Genomic DNA, 6,228 nt, shown 5'->3' with positions numbered 1-6,228 from the left:
CAGGATGAAGAGGTTGGGCTAAGGACCTCCTGCAGTCCCTTCTCACGTCAGCTATCCTGTCATCCTACAGTGCCCAAGGCCATCCCATGCCCAAGACACACAGTGCATCTGTGGCTCAGCAGTGCCAAAGGCTGGCTTTCCTCTCTAGGAACAGCACTGGTGACTGCATCTCCTCCCCTGCTGGGAGACCTCCACCAAACCCACAGCTACCAGATGGCCAAAAGCTGCCTCCCTGAGCACTAGCAGGGAGAGGGGGAGCAGGAGCCTCCCGGCGCTCTCCCAGGCATCCCTAACCACAGCACATTGTTCTGGGCATCACACAATACCCCCAGACAGAGCAGGGCGTCGTGGGGGTGTGGGATCCACAGTCACGTCCGGGCTGCTGCGCGTCACCCCCAGGAACAAAGCCTTGCTGGAGGGCAGGGGGCTGAGTGCCTGGTGTGGGGTGCAGGAGGGAAGAGGAGGGCAGCTCTTCTTCCTCTGTCCCAATCAGAATTTGATTATCCAAACACAGCGATCATAAAAGTCCCTCACTCATCTGGTAACAATAACGAGCCAGGGAACAGCTTGTCCTCGCCAGGCACCACATCACTCACCAGGCCATGCAGCCAGAGGACACCTCCCCATGCTCCTGATCCTCACCCAAGCTCTCTGCAGCTACCTGCAAAGGCTGCAGCAAGGTGGGGTCAGCCTCTTCTCCCAGGTAACTAACAAGAGGATTAGCCTCAAGCTGCACCAGGGGAGGACCAGGTTGGACATCAGGAGGAAATTCTTCATGAAAGGGTTGTTAAACGTTGGAGTGGATTGCCCAGGGAGGTGGTGGAGTCACTGTCCCTGGAGGTGTTTAAGGAAAGATGGGACATGGCACCGAGTGCCATGGTCGGTCTCAGAGGCCTTTTCCAACCCAACTGATTCTGTGAGTCTGAGTCACTCCTCTTCCACTCCTGCTTGAGCACAAGGCGAGCCTGGTGATGGAAACCAAAGGTCTACAAATTCCTGGGTCAAACTCCTCTCACTCCATGACCTTGAGACCCGGGCTCAACACAACCAGTACCAGAAACTGTGCACAAAAAATGGCTGCCCTTGGGTTTTGACTCTTTTAGTGAGCCTTATTCTGAGAAAGAACAATATGGGATTCCTGCTAAGGGTATCACTGATGGGTAGTGGCTAGTGGGGAGGGAGGGAGGGAGGGAAGGATGGATGGATGGATGGATGGATGGATGGATGGATGGATGGATGGATGGATGGAAGAATAGCTGATGCCTGGGAGAAAACACACAGTCTGCAGCTTGAGACCAATGAACTGGCACAGTGGGAGGCTGCAGGATGGAGGCAGTAGCCAGTTTTCCTAGGGACCATGGAAAAGCAAAGAGAAAGGGAAAGATGAACACGCCTCTGTGTACTTTGGATGGGGTTGTTGTTTGTTGTTGTATTATCTGCTTTCCTGTTTCCCTTGCCTCCCTTCCCTCCAGTGGAGCACTGTTTTGTTAAGTTTCTTTGTTCATAAGTGGGGAAGGGTAGCTGTGCAGGGAAGCAGGGGAAGGACAGCTGAGGCACGGTGTGAGGGAAGGAGGGCAGAAGCAGACATGGAAGGCTTGTAGGGCAGGGGTGTCCCTTGAGTATCCAGGCTGGTTTGACTAAATTTTCCCATGTTTCTGGCTAGAAATCAGTGATGTGTTTTTGAGAACCCTTAAAAATTAAGGGCTCCTTAATTGCTCTCTTGTGCTGCCAGAAAGGTTACATTTATTACAGAATTACCTCGTAATGGTAATTCTTGTGATGGTTGCAGCATCCAGAGCTTTTAGGGCTGTGTCCTGGCTCATTTTCAAGGGCAATTTCCTCCATAGACACTTCAGGACTTGAAGAGAAGGTTTCCAAAGATGAAATGGAAAAAACTGTGCTAAGAGCAGGAATGTGGTAGCTACATGTCCAGCCCTCTGCTACCTGTAACCTGGCTTATCCCAGAGCCGTGGCATTGGGATCCCACCATCCCACTGCCACTCAGCCAGCAAGTTCCCCGCAGTGATGGGGCAGGGCTCAGGGTGAAATGAGCTGCAAGCAAGGCCTGCTGCAACCACAGTGCTCCCAAGGCACTGCCCAGCCACCACCATGTCACAGTAGTCATTCCCAAACTGCTGTTGGGGTTGTCCCAGGGGCTGCTCAGCAGCCTTGCCCAGTTCCCTCAGTCTCAGGCCTTCAAGCCCAGTTGTCATTGTAACCACAAATGACACCTCTGCTTTTCCTCTGACCTCATGCGACCTTGTAATCAGCTCTGCTGCTGCTTTTGTATCCATATTGAGTATCTTTCACCCACAGGCTGCCTGGAACCATCCCTCACCCCCACCCTTGCATCAGCCTCCACACACCTAAACCACTAATCTGGCACAAAAATAACTGAGTGAAAAAAGGGAATAGGTTTCTCCTAAGTCAGGGCCGAGTTGCCCAGCACAAGAACTAAGATAAAGGGCAGGATGGGCTGGTAGTCTGGAGCTGAAAGAGACAGGAATGAGCCTTCTGTGTTGGCAAGCTCTCAGGCTGGTTCAAGCTGATGTGTGTAAATCATGGCTGAAAGTGATTTGAGCTCAGCGAGTGGGACTCATCCTTCCTTCTCTCTCACATCCAGCTGGAGTATAACTGGTGGCAAACAGAGCAGAAACAATCAGAGAGGGTCTGAAAAGCTGCCAAGGGAACAGAAAAACTGCCCAGTTTATAGGAAGGACCTGGAGGCTGGTGAGATGGGAGGGATGTGTCCCTCCCAGGAGCTGGCCTGTGACCTCTTCATTGCTTTACACAACCAGCCGTGTTATTCTTTCCAGCAAGAGGCCCCACTAAGGAACCTCTCTTCCAAAGTCATTTAGCACCGGGGCTAATTCTCAGTTTCCTGGAGGAGGATTTGCAGGCAGTTAAAATGTGTGAAGGCAGGAGAGTGCCAGACTGCAGGGAGCTTCCTACAGACTCCTCTTGCCTCCTAAACTGGTGTGTAATGCAAGGAGCTCTCCTGCTGGAAGTCTTGCTCCCTGGGTCTTCATCTCCACCGAAAGCTTCTTATGGCATAACCAGCTCCTTATACAACCCACTGGGGTTACTCCAACCAGTGTAAAGTCTATAAATTAGTCCTTAAGCTCGTGATAATAAATAAGTCCTTGAGATTATGTGATGATTAAATAGCCTGAAGTGATTTCAATCAGCCAAGCTTGGGCGAGGCTTTTAAAGCGCTGGGGTGCAGGAGCCCAGGGGAGGTGAGAACACCTCGCTACCTCCAAGTCACTCTGCCCTGCTCCCCGCGGAGCTGAGGACACCCAGGCACTGCTTCCCACAGCCACACCAGGCTGCTCCGTGCCCATTTTCCAGCGCTGGTCGCCCCGCAGGAAAGGGATGCCCGGCCACCCTCGGCCGACGGGAACAGCCGGCGCTGCGGTTCCACAAATGCCGGTGACTCACAGCCCCGGCATGTCCCAGGCTCCGTCACCTACCTACGCTGAGGCTCATGCCTTACCAATTCCCCCGATGGTTTTCTCTGTCATCTGGGACTTCAGCCCCATATTTCTCCCCGCTACTTGCCTCCTGAGCTATCCCTATCCTATCCCCATCCAGGGTCTCATCCATCCCCCTCATCATGGTCACCGATGCAGGGCAGGTTTTGCCTTCCTCGCCCACCGCTGTGCTGTAACCTGATACCCGTGGGAGCCTATCAAAGGCTCTGGGTCTCGGTTTTGGGAGGCACTAACCCACACGGAGGCAGCCCTTGTCCCTTCTCAAGGACATTTGAGTTTTATGTGTGCTTTTATCTCTCGGTCAGGCACTATTTTAAGCTCTTTGCATCTCTTTGCTGTCACCCTTAACTGCCCTGAATAACCCTGTATCCCATATACGTCAAATACGCTACGTAAGGACAATAGAACCCCATGTGAGCTACTTGTCACCCTGACCATGCTCCCCCCATGAACACCACTACCTGCTGGCTGTGACCCCTTTGGCACAGCCCTGTGCACAGCCCTGTGTGCCCTCAGCCCCGGGGCAACCCAGCTGTGGCATCCCCCTTACATCAGGGGAGTAGGAAAAGACCTTTAAACCGTGACTAGGATTATCTGTGACCACCCAGCAATGAGATCCACCCTGCTGGCTACAGCTGGGGTGCTGAGCATGGTCACTCGGGAAGTGACATTATCCTGGGGCTCCAAGTGAGAGCCCAAGGCTGCACAGAAAGCAAAGCCTTGCAAAGAAAGCAGCGAGCTGTGCTGAGTGGAATGAAGCCTGTTGGGTTAGAGGTGGTGAGAGTTATTTGCTGGTTCCCCTCTGTACCAGGAGGATGTAGGCTGGATTAGGAGCGGCTGCCCGTGCCACTCCAGTGGTCCTGCAGGTGACACGAGGCACAAAGCTGGCAGGGTCACATGTGCTGGGCAATCTGACACAGGAGGGATCTTGCATCCACAGCCAACATGAATAACAGATTTGCAGTGGGGGTTGTTTGGTATCTGTATTTGATGTTGAATCTGCAAGAGTGCACAGTTCCTCCTGGAGAGCAACTGGCTTTGGGAAACTCATACTGAGCTTTGCAGTGTTCTCCAAAAGCTCTGCAAACCATCCCGTCACCTTGTCACCTCCCTGTCCCACTCAGGTCATGCTGGCCAGAGGATCAAGACAACACATGATTCTCTGCTTAGCATGAAGCTCTGAGCTTTGCTGCCAACACTCTGCCCATAGCTTAATCTACTGCTTCACTTCTTCCAGTGTAAACCCAGGGTTTAAACACTGCAAGTAAACACTGCAAAGCTTTCAGGTTCATCCATAAAAATGCTCTTCATCATTTTTAATTTTCAGCTTCATCATTCTTCATTTCAGCTTCATGACCATCAAGATACCCCAGCTGAGAGCTTGGCTCAGCTTTGTTAGGCACTGTTCAAGCCTTAGTCCCAGAGCACTTGCACCAAGGAGAAGGAAAGGGATGAGGAAGGGAGGAGGGAAGTGAATGAGGGCACTGGATGAAGTGCCCAAAGTCCCAGTGCTTTTATTGAGGTTAAGCATTCAGACTTCTGTACCCAGACCTCACTCTTCAGCTGAGCCACAGGACCTCCTGCAAAACAAGAATCCAAAGGGATAAAACCCCCAAACAAGAAGCTTTAAATGCCTCCATCATTTTAACTTGGAGAGGTGCAGATGTGACTGCTGGGCTTGCTCCACGTGCACCAAACCAGGTGTCCAGGCAAGCTGTGGCTTTCAGTCAGATAAAAGTTGTCCTGCTTGACAGCACTAGCATGACATGGGGGACAGGAAGGAAACTTCTTCACAGCGAGTCACTGACCTGGGAAGGATGTGAGATGCCAGCCTCATGAGCCTCACTCCCTGATCTCACCAGGGGAGAAGATGCAGGGCCACCTGTGCTTCACCTGCAGCCTCACCTCCTCATCTCACCTGCTGGTTATCTCACAGCCCTGGGCACAGGGCTAAGGCAGTGTTCATGCACTCAGCCTGGCCATCAGATGCTCCTTCTCCTTTCTGAAAGTCCTCTGGGAAAATAGGCTCTCCAGTCATGCATCCACCATTTCCAGAGGAGAGATCAGCCCAGGTGTGATGGCAACCAAACCTCCATCCAACAGTGCCACACTTCACTTCCCATCTGCCATCCCTGTCTCAGCCCTGAAATCCCATGGGGTTCTTGAGGTGGGAAATCCATCAGTGCTAACACACCTGGCTTAAATGTCTGTGTTTGTGTATATGTATGTGTGTGCATGTATCTATATATTCCTGCTGGGAACATCTGCTCTTGGTAGACATTTCCCTTCCCGGTTTCCTGGAGATCACAGGGAGGGTCAGAAGGGTGAGAACGCCCACCCAAACTCTCCTTTCCCTCACCCAAGGAAGTCTAGGGGCTTTGTTGATTTAACTTCCCAATTCATGTTAATGCAAATTATGATTGTGGTTCCTATATGAACTGGACTCACAAATTTTCCCATGCAGCAGCTACTTTCCCACAACAACAACACCAACACAGAAATGTTCTGTTTGTATGGGAGATGTGGAAGCAGTGGTCCATGTACAGAGAATGAGAGAGTCTGAAAGGAAATGATGTCTGCCCCATTATACTGGTGCCTTTTGGTGCAAGTCAGGGATGAGAAATCACTTCCCGGAATGTTTCTGGTTTCTACAGGGTGAATCAAGTGATGGTGCCACATCCCTAGAAGAGTTCCAGGTGTGGCTGGATAGGGTCCTGAGCAATCTGGTCTAGTG

This window comes from Poecile atricapillus, chromosome 3, assembly GCF_030490865.1.
Source record: "Poecile atricapillus isolate bPoeAtr1 chromosome 3, bPoeAtr1.hap1, whole genome shotgun sequence".
NCBI lineage: Eukaryota > Metazoa > Chordata > Aves > Passeriformes > Paridae > Poecile > Poecile atricapillus.
The sequence above is the reverse complement of the archived record's forward strand: the minus strand, read 5'-3'. Positions refer to the sequence as shown.